Raw genomic sequence first — 19,676 nt, 5'->3', positions numbered from 1 at the left:
TTTTACCACGCACTACCTTTACCATGCAACTTTTACAACGCAAGTCGTTACAAGTCGTTACAACGTCTTGCGCTGCGGGGACTGGAGTTGGAATAGTAAATTAAACTATTCACTATCCAGCGCCCCCCAACGCAAGTCGTTGTAACGACTTGCGTTGTAAAAGTTGCGTGGTAAAGGCATGCGTTGTAAAAGCATGCGTAGTAACGACATACAGCCCATCTGAGGGATACTGGTGTTGACATTAAGAGTAATGATAGATTACTAGCATGTAGGGAAAGGTACAAGATGATCAAACATAGATTGAACCCCATTTGCTTTCAAGGAATTCACAGCCAAGCAACTCTGAGAGGGTGATAGATCAGTCTGGTTGTTAGCAAGCTTTCTTAATTGCTTCATCTGATTGGATGCGCTGCCATGTGAGATATAGGGCGCATTTACTGAAGATTTAAGGACATCGGGCTCTTCACATTTCATCACAAGATCATAGACTTGCTCTGGAGGCACCCCTGGCTGAAATTATTCAAGCTATAGAAGTGATAACTAATGGCCAGAACCCAGGGTCGGATAGCCTGCCAAACAAATTTTACTCAACATACAAAAGACTGATGGCTCCTCAGCTCTTGGATGTCTATAACCAGAGTGAAACTTTACTCATGCTTCCACAAATTACAGAGACTCTAGTAGTGATTCTGCAATTTGGCTGTGATAGTTTTGATAGGACTTTGAAGCAACCACTCTCTATGATGACTATACAGTATACAATCCTGGGGAAGGTGCTAGCAAATAGATTGTTGCCCTTGCTCTCTGTCTCATGATCAAAATGGCTTCATTTTGGATAGTTAAACTTCCTTGAACTATAAGAGAGTGGTCTACTCAATGGCAGCCCTCCTAGATGTTTTACAATTACCAGCAGTGGCATCATTGCCCTTTTCAAATTAATACCATTTAAGTGTCTTCATCAAAACTATCTCACCCCAACAAAGCTCAGAAAGATATGGAGATTAAAGATTAATCTTTCAGACATGAGGGTCTAAAGATAGATTTGATCATCATCTGTATGCCTTTAGGAGTGCTGGTATCTATTAGACTACTGGAAACATGACTCAAACAACAGCAAAAGTAGTAGGTGAAAGAATAGACTGTACTCAGAGGGTGAGCATGATGGTCTTGATGCCTAGAGCCAAAAGAAGGAAGACTATTCAGGTGTGCAGAATTGACCATAGTGGCAGCAACATGAAGCGTAGCTTTGTAATGAAGAGCATCAATAGCACTGAACAAAACAAACAGTTTGAGGGAGACAAAGAAATTGGTGGAGGCAGAATGTACAACAGTGAGAAACTCAGTTTACACATACATGGAACAGCTAGTGGAAACAATAATGTTGGAAACTGAAAGGCTTTCGGATTAGAAGCCACCCTCAATAACCAGTCCTCCCAACTGCATAAAACACTATACTGGTGTGTGATTAACAATTAAATGTAGACACTGGTGTGTGGTTAACAATTAAATATATATTGTATAAGAGGCAGAAGATAATCAAGGGATGGACACACACTGCTCACAGGAAGAGCAGATACATCGTAAAGGTTAATAGACTCACGATTAGTGAGAGACCTAGTTTACTCGGGGTCCAAATCAGTATCCTATAGTATTGCATAGTTGTGATCACTCATTAAAACAGGTTAAAGCTGACCCCCAACACATTTTTTTTTGTATTGTTTACTGAGGTATACATCTTATTGTCTGCACTTATGGAAGGATAGGCTATGTCACATAAAGAGTACATTTTAAAATAACAATGTATGTGCTTTAGGGTGATATTCATATGCACTGCAATAACATAATTGTTTTAAACTTCATAAAATGTTTATTAAAATACCAATTATTTGGTGCAATGTAGCATTGAAGATACTGCCCTGGAGTGTCTTACCTTTTTTCTATCTGAGAGGGCATAAACAGTCCACATCCCTCTATTTTAGTCATGTTCGAGACCTCTCACTTGCAGAATCCCAATGGGCTTTTCTCTGAGCCCTCCATTGTTTACTGTTTATCTTATTACGTTTTCTTTATTTAAACAACCCTTTAGTTTCTCTGTGATGTCCTACACAGATGATATCAGAGGATCATTTTCTTCTGCAATGATCTGGGGTCTGCCCAAGAGAAATTATGATCTTGCTTTTTCACAGTTGCCTCCTGGATTAAGTCAAATCAAAACTCAATTGTGACAACACAGAGGGCTTCATCTTTAGGACACCTTCAATTAATAGATATGGTCTTCAATTTGGTGGTGGTGGTGGAGCTGGACCCATCGTCCACTCGAGGTTGACTCAGCAAAAAATCCTGGATTAATTTTCAACAACTTTTTCTCATTCTTTCAACAGATCAGGCACATTTTCTACTTGCATTAACAGCATCCTCATGTTAGGCAAAACCATCTCTTCTCGCTATCACAGGACTGCTATAAATTCAACTATTTTCTCACAACTAGATAATGGAAGTCTATCTTGGGCTTCCTGCTTTCAAATCATTCAAAACCCTCTTGCATGCCTCATCTGAGGACTGCCCCCTTGCTTCACAATCTCTTCTCACTCACTGCTGTACTGTCTATTGCCTTTGAATGTGAAACAATGTGACTTCAAAGTGTTGTTCCGCGATCTTGGCACTCTGCATAAAACAGATTCTCTGCTTCTTCACCATTTTATCCCTCTTTATATTCTTTCCAAAATCCTATGCTTTGCAATAGTCAACTGCCTGCATTCCTAACATTAGGCAAGTACCTATTGAATGCTGATGCTGCTCATTTCTGGCATCAAAACACTGGAACTCTCTGGCTCCCGAGCTCCAAGGACTCCAGTCTTTCACAAAAAAAAACGTGCCTTTTCCATATTAGTGCAGTCTCCACCTCTCCTTCATTTACTGCTCAGCACCAGGCTGCTTGGTTAGAGTAAAAGTGCACTTTACATATTATTTTGAATAATTCATTTCATTCAGTAGAACAATAACTATGGAAGTGTGCTTAAACTGCGACCATTTTTCGAACCACTCTGGGAGGTGGGACGATGGCGGTACCCAAATAGCTTCTAAAAGTATTTTGAACGGCTAATGGGTTCAAGCCAATCCAATTCACCTCTGGTTTTTTACAGTGCATCATATGTCACTAATTGTTGGTAAAACTGTAATTATAATAATAAATGTCATGTGAGAGTAGGTCAACTCATTAAATGTGTACTAAAATACAACATTTAATATTTGTTCTACCAGAATTCTTTGAAGGAAAGTCCTAAACTTCCTGCAAAACTTGGTAAATACTATTATAAAGTGCTTTGAATTGAGCTGTGATGTATTGGCAACAAAATAACCCCTATGTATTATACCAGTACAATGACAGGATGACTCACCAGCAATTTTTAGTCTGACTCTGAATTTGGCTCCGCCTCCAGCATTTGAAGTGTTAGTCCATTCCCCCCCCCCCCCCCGAAATTTGGGTCTAGTTGCGACCCTGGGCCCCATACACCAAGACACTCCCCCTGCTGTGGCTGCAAGGATTTTCCCAAATTAAAACAGTATTGGATATCACGGAGGGGGATGTCTGACGGCCGGAGACTTACATGCAAATGGAGTATTTTTAACTTTCAATGAAGCAAAAGACTGGTACCAGGTCTCGGATGGCCAGTTCATGCAGTATGCAAAAATAACACGCACGGCCCAATAGGTGTGGACTTCTGGGTAGATGAACTGGTAGAATCCCACACATTGACCTTACTTTTCGATTCAGGTTCCACCAGAGGATTAACTTTATGTATATCTAAATCTCTAAAAGCAGACTGTACTATCGAGCGCTCTAAAAACCCAAGACAGGCGGGAAGCGGATTGGAGCATTTGCACAGGTCTGTGAGGTAACCAGTAATATCAGATTTAAACTTACTCAATTCTATTATTCACATCGTTCATATCTGCACCCAGCAATTGGCGCTTTTTATTCCTGGTAGATCTGCAGCCTGTCCCAGGTGTGGTATGGATCCAGCATGTTACTCCATATGGTTTGAGGTTGCGTCCGCCTTCATGTATATTGGCAGCGGGTGAGACAGGAGATGGGTGCAGCCACAGCGCTGCTTATTGAAGCCTCCCTTAAGCATTATCTACTGGGAGTACTTACAGTGCCAAAAAAGAGGCGTAAATTTGCACTCCTTGGCTTGAATGTGGCCAAGCATTGAATCGCAATCCACTGGACTCGTAATACACTCCCTGAAATAGATAAATGGAGGGCGGATATGCGAGAATGGGGTGTGGCTGAGGAAGTTCGCCTAAAAAGGGTGCATACAGAAGAGAATGTAGAGAGAGATCTGGATGAATGGAAACATAAGCTAGAGGCCCTCCATTCAGTTGCTGACCAACTTTCAGATGGGGAAGACACGGCGGGGACACCAGACAATACACAACTTGCACAGAGTCTAGATAATGTAGATACCCCTCCTCACTCCGCTACACACACATAGGCAAATGCCACGGAAAAAGATGAGACTGATCAACCCTCCACTCCACACGAGGCTACCCCTCTGAGTGCCTGACACCCGAGCCCTAAAGAATGTCTATTTCCTGCACATGACAATACCAGTAGCCAGTCGCATCCACCCCCATTTCTTATCACATCTTCTTTTTCCCTTTTTATTTTTCATAATAAGTTGTAATGTTGTTTTTGATTATTGTACTTGAGACAAAATGGATGTGCGCAAGAATCCGAGATGGATAGACTCCCAAATACTGTCACAGTTATACGAGCGTTAAAGAGAATGGTAAAACGTATGGCACACAAAAATGTTAAGTCAAGATCTCTTGTGCCCACAAATGGATGGTTCATAATTGATATGTATGACACCCTACGGGATGTATATTTCTGTAGACCTTTCTTGCACAACATTGCTAATAAATACAAGGTTTAAACTATTGCAGTGAAAGGTATTCTCTCTGAATGGAAATCTTGTAACCTCCTCTCGTATCACACCTGGTGGACATAGGTCTCATACCTCAGAGTGGCACACATCTAAATTGCAACCCTCCCCCCAATTTCCAGTGCAGATTGGCGCTCTTTAAACATAAGTCAACACAAAAGAAGGAGTGAGGGTACGGACTCACCTACCCCGTACCTCTGTCAATACTTAGTACACTAGAAAGAGAAGGGAGTAGTAAAGGAATCCTACATGGCGGATGGATGCGAGCAGCTTTCGAGGAGCGCCACCGTTGGAGTAAGTGTGACTAGAGGGGGTCTCTCCTTGCCCGCCGCCAGTTCTAACTCGAAATAGGGATAAACTCGTAATTTCACTACTTGCTGGAGGAAATTCCTCGACACAGAAGAACTGGTTTTTAAGACGCCCTCTTATGTCAACTTGAGAGGAGAGTATCAATACACTGGGACAGGTAGAGTCCTGAGGAAGGCCAGCATGACCCTACACGTGGGGCACACACATACGGCCGAAACATGGCGACCACCTGGCAGTAAAGGAGGGGTGTTAGAAGCACATAGCATCTCACAATCACCACCATCCTTCACGTTTTTAACCCTGGCCGGAGGGTCCAGGAATAAAGTCTTAGGCACAGCGACTCTTCCGAGCTAGTTTTAACTCACACAACACTGCACTTTCACTACCGACATTCCCAGCCACTGTGAAATAAATTGTTTCTCTCTGTGTTGCATTGTCTTCCCCCACCCTGTTGCTCCACACCGAGCGCGGCTACGCCGGGGTGCATTGTAAACAGCCCTATGATGAAGTATGTCCCACATTTGTGTGAGTGAGGGCAGTATTAGCACACACAGCATGTGCCATCACGAGATATAAACATTTGTTAGCGTTTTAGACAGAAACATGGAAAGGAATACAAACAAAGGGTTATTCAACCTCAATCAAACCTAAGTTTCTGTACAAAATCACTGTTGGTGGACGGATTTCTCACTCACATCTTCTCCCCCCTACACTTAGGCCCTCTCGTTCCTTCTCCATGTTTCCCAGTTCTTTCTTTCGTTTTGTTTCCCTGAAATGTAGGCGATACATCAGTATGATATACATAAGGATAGTATACACTCCACAGCTTTGAAATGCTATGATATATACACACCTCTTGACATCTGCACCCACCTCTTTTTGTATGCTGTTAGACACCTTATAGGGGGTGATTTTTATCAGTTGACCTGGCTTCATAATGGTTTCATAGCTACTGCTAATATCTTATTGTACCACTGCAGACTTGGGTGTATGAAATGCCATAATTTATTACATGTATGGTATATCATCTTCTTGACATTATTGTATTGAAGTTATACCTTATACTTGCATCTTTTTTTTTTTATCCTCATATGCCAAAAGATATTCTCGAAAGTCCTTCCCTTGTTACCAACCATTGATACCGAATGTAACCAGGAATGATCATATCTTCCAAAGATCTTATTGGAAGCACTTTTTGTAGATACCCATCCAAGATACTTCAATTCAGTTCCTCTAACTGTCCACCATAGAACCGATCTTAGGGTATGTTTTAAACTACAAAAAGGCATAATCATTGGACCTTATCCTCAAAACTTAAAGTTTATCCAGCCAAGAAATACATGGAGACCAAAACTGTTTTTTTCTCTTCCAATTTATACTATCTAAATTCAATGTATACTTAATTGAATTAACCCAATCCAAATAAGTTGGTGCGGTATCTTTTATCCATGATTTGCATATTTCTCTTCGCGCTAATATAATTAAATAAAACAGCAGTTTATTTGTCTCTCGTGAAAGGGATTCAAACTTCAAAGTAATGCCAAAAAATACAAGTAAAGTACTGACCTGTATATTTAACTCCAATATACTTTCCATACCTTCAGATACCGCACACCAATACTTATGCAAGGCAGGACATGTTAAAAACATATGGAGATCGTCTGCTTTTTCCATCTTACATTTAGGACAACTGGGTACCGTCTTCTTCGCGAATTTAGCAAGTTTAGCAGGAGACCAATATACTCTGTGAAGACAGAAAAAATGGTTGGGCTTTAAATTGGCGGGAGAAACTGTGGTATGTAGTATACCTAAAGATACTTGCCATAACTTCTCCAGCTCGACGTCCTGAATATGTTCTCCCCATAAGTGCGATGGTAGAGTAAAATCTCCATCTTCTGCTTCCAAAATGGCCCAATACATAGTTGCTGTCTTTATCTTCCCCCTGGTTCCTTGAAGTAGATCCTCAACCGTGCTTGGCGTTCCTACTTGCATCCCTATCGCCTGGGTCCAGCTTTTTATTTGAAGGTATTTGAACTTAGATAAGCTGTAGTTAGTGATGAAAGAGATCTCTTCCCAAGATAGAAGTTCACCTTCCATCGTTAGCTGAGACCAGTAATTAATGTCCGCTTCCCTTAAAGGCTTCGCAAGACTATCCTTGGCCCATTCCGGGGAACCAGGGGACTCCCAAATAGGAGCCATGGCCATATAGTATTCAAGCTTCAAGGCCTTCCTTAGTCTGGCCCAAGTAAACGCCATATCCCTCAAAGTTTTCATTCGCACCTTTTTAAAAAAGCGGGGATCTACATATTTATAAAGAAAACCCTGAAAACTTCTGTGAATCCCTATCAACTTTTCTTTAAACATTATTACAGTTTCTGAACTGTCTGGACACTTGAAAAGTAAAATTCCTGCTTTGAGTAATAAGGTCCATGCGTACATTTTCACATCTGGGGCGCACAAACTGCCTTTACTCTTTTTCCTAGTCAATTTCTTCCACGAGACCCTGATACCCTTTGAGGCCCATACAAAGGAATTACATTTCGCTTGAATCAGCCTGAGCTTATCTTTTTTAAAAGCTAATGAAATGTTCTGAAATAAAAAAATCATCTTCGGGAGCAGCAGCATCTTTATGATATTCATTTCATTTCAATCTTTATTTCGATCACTTGGATCATAAAAGATGTACATCATGAATTTAAAACATTCATAATATGATACATATACATAAAAAGGGAGTTAAAACCAATAATTACAAATATCATCTTGTTGTACCAATTTTAAAAGTGCTAGTACAGGGTGCAAATCTGACAGCTACATGCTATGGAAAATCACATTTCTAGGGAATGATAGAATCCATTACGGATCATACAATTTTGGCCTGGTCTATACAAAAAGTGGTTGAGAGGCCTGTAGTGAGTCTATATCAGAATTCTGTATGTAGCGGGTACGCGTATGCCACATGGCAGTTAAGAATTTGGCTATCGCAAACACAATTGATGGTGATAAATCCGTTTTTAGTATTCTATAGGCTGGGATGCATTGCCTGAAACCTAGGTTTTTAAGAAGAGGGAGAAGCCAGTACTTTCTAGGTTTTCGATAAGCTTTACAGAAAAATGCAACATGTATTTCATTTTCTACTTGGGATGGGCATGCAGGACATTGCTCAGCGGAGGGAGAGGGAGACCAAGTACTTGTGAATACTCTAAGGGGAAGAGTGCCATACCTCCACTGTAAGAACAATTTCTTGGTCAAGGTTGGGCAAATATCATCTAGGGCATGTTCGAAGAGATAAAAATCTTTGGGTTGAATAAATGACCTAGATAAGGACCCCAACTGCACCTTACTCAATGAGATATTTAATTTTAGCTCATAGTATTCCCTGGATAGGTGCTTTCGTGTAACCTTACTACAAGCATTTTCAGGGTCTGACCATAACTCTGGCCTTCCCAAGTTCTCACATGTAGTTTTTATGTTTTTTAACCATGGAGTTTTATTTGCATTTGGCAAGCTTAAAATTTCCTTCAACTCCATCCTGTATGACAGGAGCTCTGGAGTAGTCCAAAGTCGCCGCCAGAATGATAGTGGTTTTAAACCCAATTCTTCCTCTATTGATCTAAGGCCCAAGTCGAGTCTGAGGGGAAGGAGCGGGGTGCTGGAAGGTAAAGCTGCCAGCTGCCTGATAAACTTGTTTTCTGTGATCATCAGATTTAATACCGGTGTATACCCCCACAATTCTCCACCATGTATGACTGCCCCCCTCGCCTGCATTTTATATATCTCGAGGGCTGGGCCGAGGGGTTTGTAAGTCGATCTATTTGATATCCTGGCGAACCACCTGTGAGCTACGCCAATTTAAGATTGGCCTTTATACGGTGAGTGTCCCAGGTCATGTTTTGATTGAGAGTCACCCCTAGATACTCAAATGTGTGAACCCTCTCTAGTCTCGATGTGCCTATAATTGGGTTAGGGCGAGTTGAGGATGGGGGGTTAAAGATCATATACTTAGTCTTCAAAGCATTGATCTCCAGTCCTCGCTCCCCACAAAATGCCACGAAACCATCCAGAACTCGTTGTATCCCAGTCGGGGATTTAGACAGCAGCAGGGTGTCGTCCGCAAACATAATAGCGGGCACCCTGTTGCCATTGAGCCTTGGGGCGTCGACATCCTTAATCCTGGTTAGATGGGCGATTACCCCGTTGACAAAGAGGCAGAACAGAGTGGGTGCAAGCACACAACCCTGTCTCACCCCTCTGTCAACAGGGAATCTTGGTGAAAGCATCCCATTCCTGCCACACCTGACCCTCGCAAAGTTATCTTGATGGAGTCTTATCAGGATATTCAGGATGTCGGATGGGATACCCATCTCTGCCAACACAGACCACAATTTATGTCTTGGCACCAGATCGAAGGCAGCATGCAGGTCTACAAAGACCGTATATGAGCTGCCGCTTCGATTGTAGCGGTTTTCCAGAATAGGAGATTGAGACGGAAGATCTGATCCGTTGTTGAGGTTTTCCTTCTGAATCCTGCCTGGTAAGGGCTCAGGATAGAAAACTCTTCAATCCAGTCTTGGAGGCGATCTAATATCAGTCTCCCGAATAGCTTTTGAGGGACATCGATGAGACTGATGGGCCTGTAGTTGGCTGGGAGCAGAGGGGAGCCCTATGATATTCACTCTGCCGATAAGTGTGAGGGGAAGAAGAGACCACCACTTTAACATCTCGGTTATTTCCTTTGCTGCCTTATCTAAATTTCTATCGGATAGTTTTTCAATGTCCTGAGTGATTTGTACACCTAAATATCTTATCTCCTGTTTCACTATAGGCAGCTGAGCTTCAACATTCCACAGCATACATTCCATTTTAGACTGATTTTTCTGATACCCGGACAGTTGGCCAAACTGAGTCGCAGCAGTATATATTGCCGGGATCGCTTGAATTGGGTCTGACGTATAAATAAGCATATCATCAGCATATAACAAGACTTTTTTTCCCAATTCCTGTATATGAAGGGTGCTATTTTCGTGTCTTGACGGATCCTCTCTGCTAAGAACTCCATGTATAAATTAAAAAGTAGGGGCAAAAGGGGACATCCCTGTCTAGTCCCCCTTTTAATGCATATGGGTGCTGATAATTTCCCATTAACCAGTACTCTTGCTGTCGGATGCTGATAGATTAAAGAAATAGCTCTACAGAAATTCCTCCCCAGGTTGCATTTCTTTAACACCCTGCTTAAAAAGGCCCAATTTACGCGATCAAATGCCTTAGCGGCGTCGAGTGTAATGATGGCCATGGGCAATTTATATACAGATGCTAGATTTATTGCTCCCACCAATGCTTGGATCAGGTTCTGTAAATATCTCCCCCTGACAAATCCCTTCTGGTCCTCCTGCACCAATTTACTAGCAACCCCATTCAATCTCTCTGCTAAAATCCCGGCAAAGAACTTATAATCCTGGTTCAGCAGAGAGACTGGCCTGTATGAGTCACATGATGTCTGCGGTTTTAACGGTTTAAGAATTAACACCACAGTTGCTTCATTCCACGATACAGGGATCTTCCCTCCCTCTTCAAAGACTGAGGAAAATAGACTACACAAAACAAGATTTGATATACCTCTGCTGGTAGCCCATCCGGTCCTGGAGCCTTACCCTTCTTACTCAAATTAACTGCTCCCTCCACTTCCCTCAAATCTATTTTCCTGTTTAAATTAGTGGCTTCTACATCCTCAATACTCCGAGAACCATATTGTTCTAACCAAGCAGAAATTGAAGAATTCTGTGGAGACAGATCTTTTTTATACACCTGTTCAAAATGACTAAAAAAAGCATTTTCTATATCCCATGTATCATCTGAGGTGACCCCCGATGTGTCCAACTGTATCTCCTTAATTCTATTCCTTACTTGGTCCTTCTTCGCTTTCCAAGCCAGAAGCTTCCCACTCCCTTCACCCTACTCAAAATGAGAGAGCGAGCTAGCCTGCCATAGTTTCCTAAGCCTAGAACCCAACACCTCCTCCAATTGCGCTTTACAGGCTGCTAATTCTTGTAGAACGGATGGATCTAGGTGGTAATTCTGAACAGATTGATCATGTTCTAGCCTAGCTATTTTAGCCTCTATTTCCGAAACCTTAGCCCTAAATCTTTTTTGCCTCGTAACTTGAATACTTAAAATAATTCCCCTCAAAAAAGCCTTATAAGCGTCCCAAACCACTTCTATTGTGGCAGTACCCAGATTTAAATCAAAAAAACATTCGGACTCATCAATCAGCTTTTTTACTACCTCATCTTCCAACAGAATGGTATGATCTAGAGTCCACCTGTTCATGCATGACTCACTCCACAGTTTTAAAGTTAAGGAAACTGCTGAATGGTCTGATAAATGGCTCCCTGTATGTTTGACCTCCTTCACCTTGTCACCCAATTCCTCTGTGATTAAAAAGAAGTCAAGCCTTGATTTATGCCCTAACTTCTTATTGTGAAACGTATATTCCTTCTTTGACCCTCATTTCTTTCTCCATATATCAGACCAGCCCAGCTGATGCATAGTAGTTCGCAGAAAGTTACGAGTTCTGAGATTTTATAAGGACCCATCCCTATATGTTTTGTCTATTTGAGGGTCCAAAACAACATTGAAATCACCCTCTAAAATTAGAGGATCTTTAAATTCTAATAATTCTTCCATCATTTCCCTTAAAGGGAGCGGGTCATCCAAATTCGGGCAATAGTATCCCGCCACTGTAAATTTATGGAAGTCATATTTAATCGTAGCTATCGCCCATCTACCCTTCTTATCTACCCTAGACTCCTCTACTGATATAGCTGAATTAACTTTCACCAAAATTGCTACACCTCTTATAGTTAGTTGTTGTGAGGTGCAAATTACCTCTTGGGTCCATTTTTTCTTATTGCATACCTCTCGCAACTCTTCCCTTGTTAAATGGGTTTCTTGAAGTATAAACACCTGCTCCGGTGCGTCTTTTATATACTGAAATAGCCTTTCTCCTCTGTACGCTACCCTTAAACCATGTACGTTCCAAGATAAGATCTTCAGATATATGCCCTGGGCTGGCTCAGCCCGGACTGTTGGTTGAATTTATAATTACCTACATCACTTTGGCAACTCGGACATTTTTTTCCCACATGCTCCCCACCCAGTGTGCCCCCACCTCCAATTCCACCCCCCGCCCATCCCTAGTGCTCCCCAGGAGAACCCCCCTTCTTCTTCTTGGCCCTACTCTGGCCTTGAGGCTCCTCCCCTGACTCATGACGGCTATTTACATTTTTACATATTGGATTGCTTTGTCTCCCTCATAAATTTCATTATCCCCTTGATTACCTGCCTATCTGTCTGAGAATTTTTACCAAAAAGGGAGGGGGGAATACTATCCCGACCCTAACTCCTGAGCAGAATCAGTAATTAACTGTAGAATAAGCTTCAGCCTTCTCCACCCTCTTAAAGATCCTCATCTTGTTATTAAACATGATCTTTAAAGAGGTCCGTGAACTGTAGCTGGTGCTGTCGCCCCTTGTTTTCTAAATGGATCCAATAATTTCCTAAGCTCCCATTGCCTGGAGGCCGTAATCGAAGACACATCAGATCTAATTTGAAACGTAATCCCCTCTGCTGAGAGAATAGTGCTCTTCAGTGCTCTATTCAAGATCTCATCCTTCAATGTGTATTTTAAAAAATGAACCAGGATCTTCCTTGGTCTTGTCTTGTTCGGTTTTAGCCTGTATGGGTCCCTATGCACTCTTTGTATATCTTTAATTATGCCCGATTCTGCAATTTCAATTCCAGTAGCTTGTTTAATTATCTTAGCAACAAATTCCATGATGTTTTCCCCCTCTGCCCCTTCTGGTACTTTCAGCAAGCGAAGATTATTCCTTCTCTGAGCATTTTCAATTAATTCCGGCCTCTCCTGGTACCCCTGCTCACGCTGCTTTATGTCCTCTATTTTCTTTGAATGCTGTGAAGCTAATTTTCTTAGATTCATAACTGTGGATTCTAAATCCGTCATTCTTGCAGCAAGGGCCTCAAATTTCTCTTCTAATTTTTCGCAGTATGATTTAATTTCCTGCTGGTTCTGCTGTGAGACCTTGAACCCATCCCTCATGTCATGGCTTAAGGCCTGCACTATCCTTAGAACTGATAGATCATTAGTAATCATATCGTCCTCTTCTGCTATTTCTCCCCTAACACTACCCATCATTTTATCTGAGCAATCTAGAGATAGTTGGGGACCCTTAGTTTCTTTACAAGGTACCTCTTCATTGTTGCTTTCTACTAACGCAATTTGCGAGCATGCTAAGTCCTTACTTAACCCGGAGCTCTGCATGACTATTAAACCCTCCTGTGCCAGGGGTTGAAACCTATTTGGGCTCAGTAAATCTATTGGAAACTCCAGATCCGCGCCAGAAAAGCTACCCCGTGTGGGTCTCAGTTCCAGAGTCGGAGGTAACACTTTGAAATATTGTTTAAGAGAGGGAGCAGGTTTTTTTTACTTTTATTGATTTGAGGGGGTGAATGCTTTAGCTCGTCTCGCCTCTTCTTCGATTTCCCCTTAGATTTAAGAGGCAGGGACGTTTGTTTCGTGAACAGTGGCCCTTTATTTTTTGGTAAAATTATATCTTCTTTAACTTAAGCCTTTAGTCCCCTCCTTATCTTGTTTCTTATTTCTCAAGCAATTCTTCCAATCCTTTATGCCTTGTACGTTGTTCCCTGGATTGAAAGGAACCTCCTCTACTCCTATACACACAGTGCTCTCCTCCTGCTTATGACTTTGTTTTACCACCCCTATAGAGTCTGGGAGTTTGAGTCCATAAGTATAATTTGCTCCCCTGCCTCTACCAGCATTTGAGATTCTTGCCACAGCACTGCGCCCCCTCCTTACTTCGACAGCGGCTCTAGTCCACTGCACAGTCCCCCTCCCTGAGCTACCCTCTTGTGACCTCCTCACCTCCTTCCCTTTAACCAGTATCTGTAGATCCACTTGAGCCTCCTTTACTGTCCAGTGATGCTCTGCCCTCTTCGGAGCTGTCCCTCACTGTCTTGGCAGGTCTGCTGAATTGAAGGGCGCTTCAAAAACACGCGTTGGACATAAACTGTCTGATTGCAGAGAATAACCTTGAGCTTCTGTTTCTAACAGAAACGTGGCTTTCTGAATCCTCTCTGCCTAATATTGCTTTAGCTATCCCTCAGGGGTTCTTGATTCAATTTTGCAATAGAATGGATTTAAAGGGTGGGGTAATTGTGGTCATGTGCAGAAACACATTTATCTGCACTGTCTCTAAGGTGTCTGACTGCGATCCTATAGAAGGGCTCACTATCACTATCTCACTTAACCTACCTTTTACCTTGACCAGAGTTTTCATCTACAGACCCCGAGCAGCTCCAGTGAGTTCTTGGCTCAGCTGTCACATCTTGTGGGCCAGCTCAATATTGCACTCTAACTTCCTGGTCTTGGGAGACTTCAAACTTACACATAGACAACCAAAAGTGTCCTAATGCATTGCAGTTGGTTAATACCCTTGTGGGTTCCAACTTAAATGACTACATTCACAGTCCCATGCAAACGGCGGGTGTAGGAAGCTGGGTCTCTATACACTATACTAAAAAGAGGTATAGTGTGCAGAGAGTCCAGTGGATCCCCAGAGGCTTTACAGAGGGTAAAAGTAGATAATACGAATGCTCCGTTTTGAGGTAGTGTGGGCGAGCAGTAAGGCTTATCAGAGGGCAGTGTTAAGCATTTGTTGTACACACATTGGCAATAAATGAGACACACACTCAATGAATAAATCTGAGAACAATTTATAAAAATAATACTTGGTTATATTTCTTTTGTAGAACCACAGAACTTAGTATTAGGAAAATATGTTTTGCAATAGAAATACTTTTCAATGTAAAAAGTGGACAGACTTGGCAATGGTAACCTATGGGAGGAAGAAAGCATTCAACATGCCTTACAAGACTTGTTAAGGTCTGTATTGGGCAAGGTTTGGTTCAACGCCAGTAGTACACCACCAGCGGCACTGGGGCGGCCAGGTGCAGGGTGTAAGTTTGTGGTTGGGCGACCAATACAAATCAGTGGGGACTGGGGCAATCGGACAGAGGCTGCTTACAGGTAAGTTCAGGTAAAGATGCCTTCAAGGGATTCTTTTCAATAGCTAAGTCTTCTATAATTTCCAAAACGTGAATTATCTTAAGCCCTAACTAGTGGCTTGTTACCAATAAATTTCAAAGTAAATTAATAACTTGTATAGAGAATTGAAGGCATTTTACCTGAACTTGTATACTTCCAAGCCTCCAAGAGTTTATTGGGCTGCCCATTTCGTGGTTTGCTTACAGGTAAATAGCAGAAGCTTGGAGGGCCAGTCTCTGGGGCTTGAGGATAACACTGGATGGGGCTCAAGGCAGCACAAACACTACACCCCCAACGGCACAGGGGCGGCTGGGTGCAAGGTGCCAGCACAGTGTTGGGTGCCCAATGCAAAGCAATGGAGAAACCCCCAATCGGACAAGGGCTGCAGATTCAGACAAAGAGTCCGGTAAAAGGAAGTGATCAGCTGGGCAGGTAAGTTGCGATGCTCGGAACACCTTTGGTACTCTTCACCTGGCTGTTCGAGCAGTAGCGGACCCCTCCCCCAAGCGCCTTGAGACCCTTCCGGGTGAGTAGTGCGCTATATAAATGTTATGATTGATTGATTGATTCACCAAGGCCCAGGCGGGACGAGTGTAGGGGTGCTTTTTGGTGTTGGAAACGGTTGCGAGGTTCTCCATGCAGATGCTGCAGGCGACATCGCAAAGTCCTGGAGAGGTCAACTCATGATGGACTCGGGCTCTGGAGTGCTGGGGCACCTTGCTGGAACTGGTGGACCACTTGGACTCAGGCCAGAGGTGTTGGGTGCAGAGGTGGAACCGGGGGCAGACTTCGCGCTTCTTCAGGTCACAGAGTCTTTACTTTGAAGATGGTTGCTTTGGGAACAGGTACTCTGTTCTCGGGAGATCTTGGTCTTTATCAAAGGCAGGCAGTCCTCCCAAGGTTCTGGAGGTTGCTGGGCTGCTGGACGAGTCGTCTTTGGGTGAGGGATCATTGAGGGCTTCAGACAGGCTGGGACAAAGTCAGTGGTTCTCTGCAGTCTTCTCTGCTAGAGCGGTTCTGTAGTATCCGGCTCTTCTTAGGTTGTCAGGAACTGAAGTACAGGGCTCAGGGGGGCCACCTATATACTACATTTAGTGGCATACAAAGAGAGTGGCAGATAGTAGCCAACGGACTACTTACCTTAAGGGTGACTACACCCTCTAAATGTTGACCCCACATGGGAGGTGGGCATATCCCTGATCCTGTTTGAAGGAGTCCCACCATCTTCGAGATGGTGAGCACTGAATAATGCGTTTTGAACCCTTCTGTGTGTCTTTTAGGGTTCTTCTCAGAACACAAGAGAGCTCTTTTCTCCAAGGTTTAACATCCGATGGCCACTGCCTTGCTTAAGTCTTATGGAAGACTTAAGCAAAGCAGTGGCCCTGGGATGTTAAAGGTCGGGAGGAGGAAGATATTGACTAACAGAAAGGTAGAATGGCATGTATCCAACTACTGAATTCCTTGGCAAACTAAAAGGTTGCATTGGATTTGGAATTATTAACCTTGGAGAAAAGAGCTATCTTGTGTTCTGACTCCTGAGGAGAACCCTAAAAGATGCATGGAAGGGTTCGAAACTCGTCAACTGTTTTCTCTCCACCAAACAAGTGTTTTATATTTGTAATATCACTGATGCTCATTTTTAATTGATTAATCTTCAGAATTTTGACAGCTTTTTTTCTTTGGCTCAGTAGGGTTTGGTTGCTTCTCTTTAAGCTATTTAAAGCTTTGCTTTTGAATGCAGATATCAAGGGCTATTTTTGTTTAAAAAAGAAGCCTTTATTTGTACAGAACCCGAGCAAGAAATAGTTTTGTACCAAGTTGGTGTAATGTTATATTTGTTGTGTGTATAGTCTGTGTGATTTGTTCACTGTTGTATATATTGTAATTGTATTGTCCCTGTGGATTGTAATGTTATTAACAAAATGAATTGTGCCAAATTGATGAAAACAGTATTTTTTTAATAAAACTTTTTGAAAAAGGAGAAAAAACAAAAGAAAATAATGAATAAATAATCATATGGCCATGACAAATAAGGCGTGTGATCATTGGGTTTTGAGTGGAAGGTTAAATGAACATCAGTATTGGCATTTGTGTTATGGTTTATGAATCAGGAGGGTTGGCATGTATGTATTCCCCATATACTTATAATAGGTGTTATTTATTGTACCCGATGAATAACGTACCCTGTGGTATTGTGATTTATCAGGGGTGATAAATAATGCCTAAACTTGTAATCAGGTCCTAAATCTCACAACTGTCATAGAGAGCTGGAAAATAAACCCTATGGGGCTGAATACGAGTTCATGTGTTATTTAATACACTTATTAAAAATAACGATACCACGGGGTATGTTATTTATCGGGTGCAATAAATAAGACCTATTACAAGTTTTTGGAGAATAACATGCGGGTTTGGGAGTTTTCTATACATCAACATCCAAATGACATGGCAAATACTGTATGCTTTTCCCATGCAAAATGTTGGCAGGTTGGGACCGTCAAAATTTAACGATGTTCAAGGTATTTAATGCATACGCTAACTATTGGATGTGTTAAATACCTTGAAACTCATAACTCAGACCCATGTGTAAACAGGGGTTTACACATGGGTCTAAATTATCCACCCCATTCATAATCGGGCCCTAATTATGACTCTGTTCAGTGTTCTACTGTGGCAGGGAAATTCTTGAAATTTACTGAGGTATAAATAAACCATCCTACCATAGGGCCAGCCCTTCTTCAAACCCCTTCAGTTAATAGAAGCACCTGAGTCGGATGTATCAAAGTTCTGTTCCAGCATTTTTTGTAGGCCACAAGTCTCCTTTTGTGAGTATTTTGTGTCGTATTGTTCATATCACATAGGTGCCAACATTTAAGTACATCTAGACCAAGAGTGAGATTTCGAGAAAAAATGGGGGCTTTCATTTTCACAATGATTTGAATTTGACTAATGGCACTATGACTAATGGCACTTTTAAATGGAAGAAAACTAAAATAACACTTTGTACAAAAAATAAACAGGAGTCTCTTATCTAAATAGGGAGCACTGCAATGCATGATTTAAGTTGATTATATTCATTACACTGATGTTGCTTCCTATGTTATTGATGTCAGAGTTTGTATGACATAATGTTGTGGGAGCAGAATCCCTGTATCCCAATAATCCCAACTGAACCCCAATAACAGTGACGCCCCAAAATGTAAAAATCTCACTATTTATCTCAGGAGACTCCGTTTCTGATCTGGCGTAATAGAATGCTCCCACCATTAGTTTAGCAAATAAAAGAATAAGCCAGGAACACCACTCAATAACTGAGTTCTGGATCGTAAAGTTAAAGGGTTTTATTATTAAATTCTCAAAATTAATAAGTACAGAATAAATGCTATAAAGGCTCAGATTGGAGAGTAATACAGAATAATCAAACAGTCAATAAATCAAACAATCAATCAATCAATTAATCTTTCTTTATTCGGATGAAACAACCATAAAAGATCAAATCAATACATCAAAACAGATAACAAAAGCTAAAATTCACAATGTTTGAAGACAATAAACGGTTAGAAATCTTATTGTTTTCATAAAATAATGTTCCTCATCAAGACAATAGTTTACAGTCCATTCATCGCTTTCCTACCTTTTACCGCTGATTTGAGAAAGGAGCAAACCCTAAAAGAAACATCTGGACTGACAAGTTGGTGCAGGTACGATAAGGCTGTGGCACACCTAATAATACATATACCTGTTAAAATCTGCTTAAGGAGCAATATAAAGTAATACCTATAAAATGTACAAAAGAACAGAAAATGCATCAATGATTGTGCAGAGGTACCATCACAGGGGCAAGCAGAAAAACAGGATCCCCATTGATATATAGAGCCCCCTGGAAGCACAGCAACTTCCACACAGTGCCTCCCTGAATTGAAACAAAAAGGGATCTTTCCCACCTGTTTAGTCCCAGGACAAGATAATAACTCTAGTTCTGGCATAGCCAGACTTACAATGTAAGTCTTCACCGAATATTCATTAAGTTCCTAATCCAAACGTTGCTACAGGCAAAATACCTTGACTCTGGGTAGCTGTGACTCTGGGCAGTTAGGTTTACACAAAGGAAGAAGTGTAAAGCATCTAAACAGCACCAAAACAATTGGTGAAGTAAGAAACTTAACACTCAAGAAATACAACACCAATTTATAAAAATAGAGTATATTTTTCTGAATGTATGGACATGAAATTGAGAAAGATCCACCAGAGGGTTCCGAAGATACAAATTTCACCAG

Source organism: Lissotriton helveticus, chromosome 4_1 (assembly GCF_964261635.1).
Source record: "Lissotriton helveticus chromosome 4_1, aLisHel1.1, whole genome shotgun sequence".
Classification (NCBI taxonomy): Eukaryota; Metazoa; Chordata; class Amphibia; order Caudata; family Salamandridae; genus Lissotriton; species Lissotriton helveticus.
The sequence above is the reverse complement of the archived record's forward strand: the minus strand, read 5'-3'. Positions refer to the sequence as shown.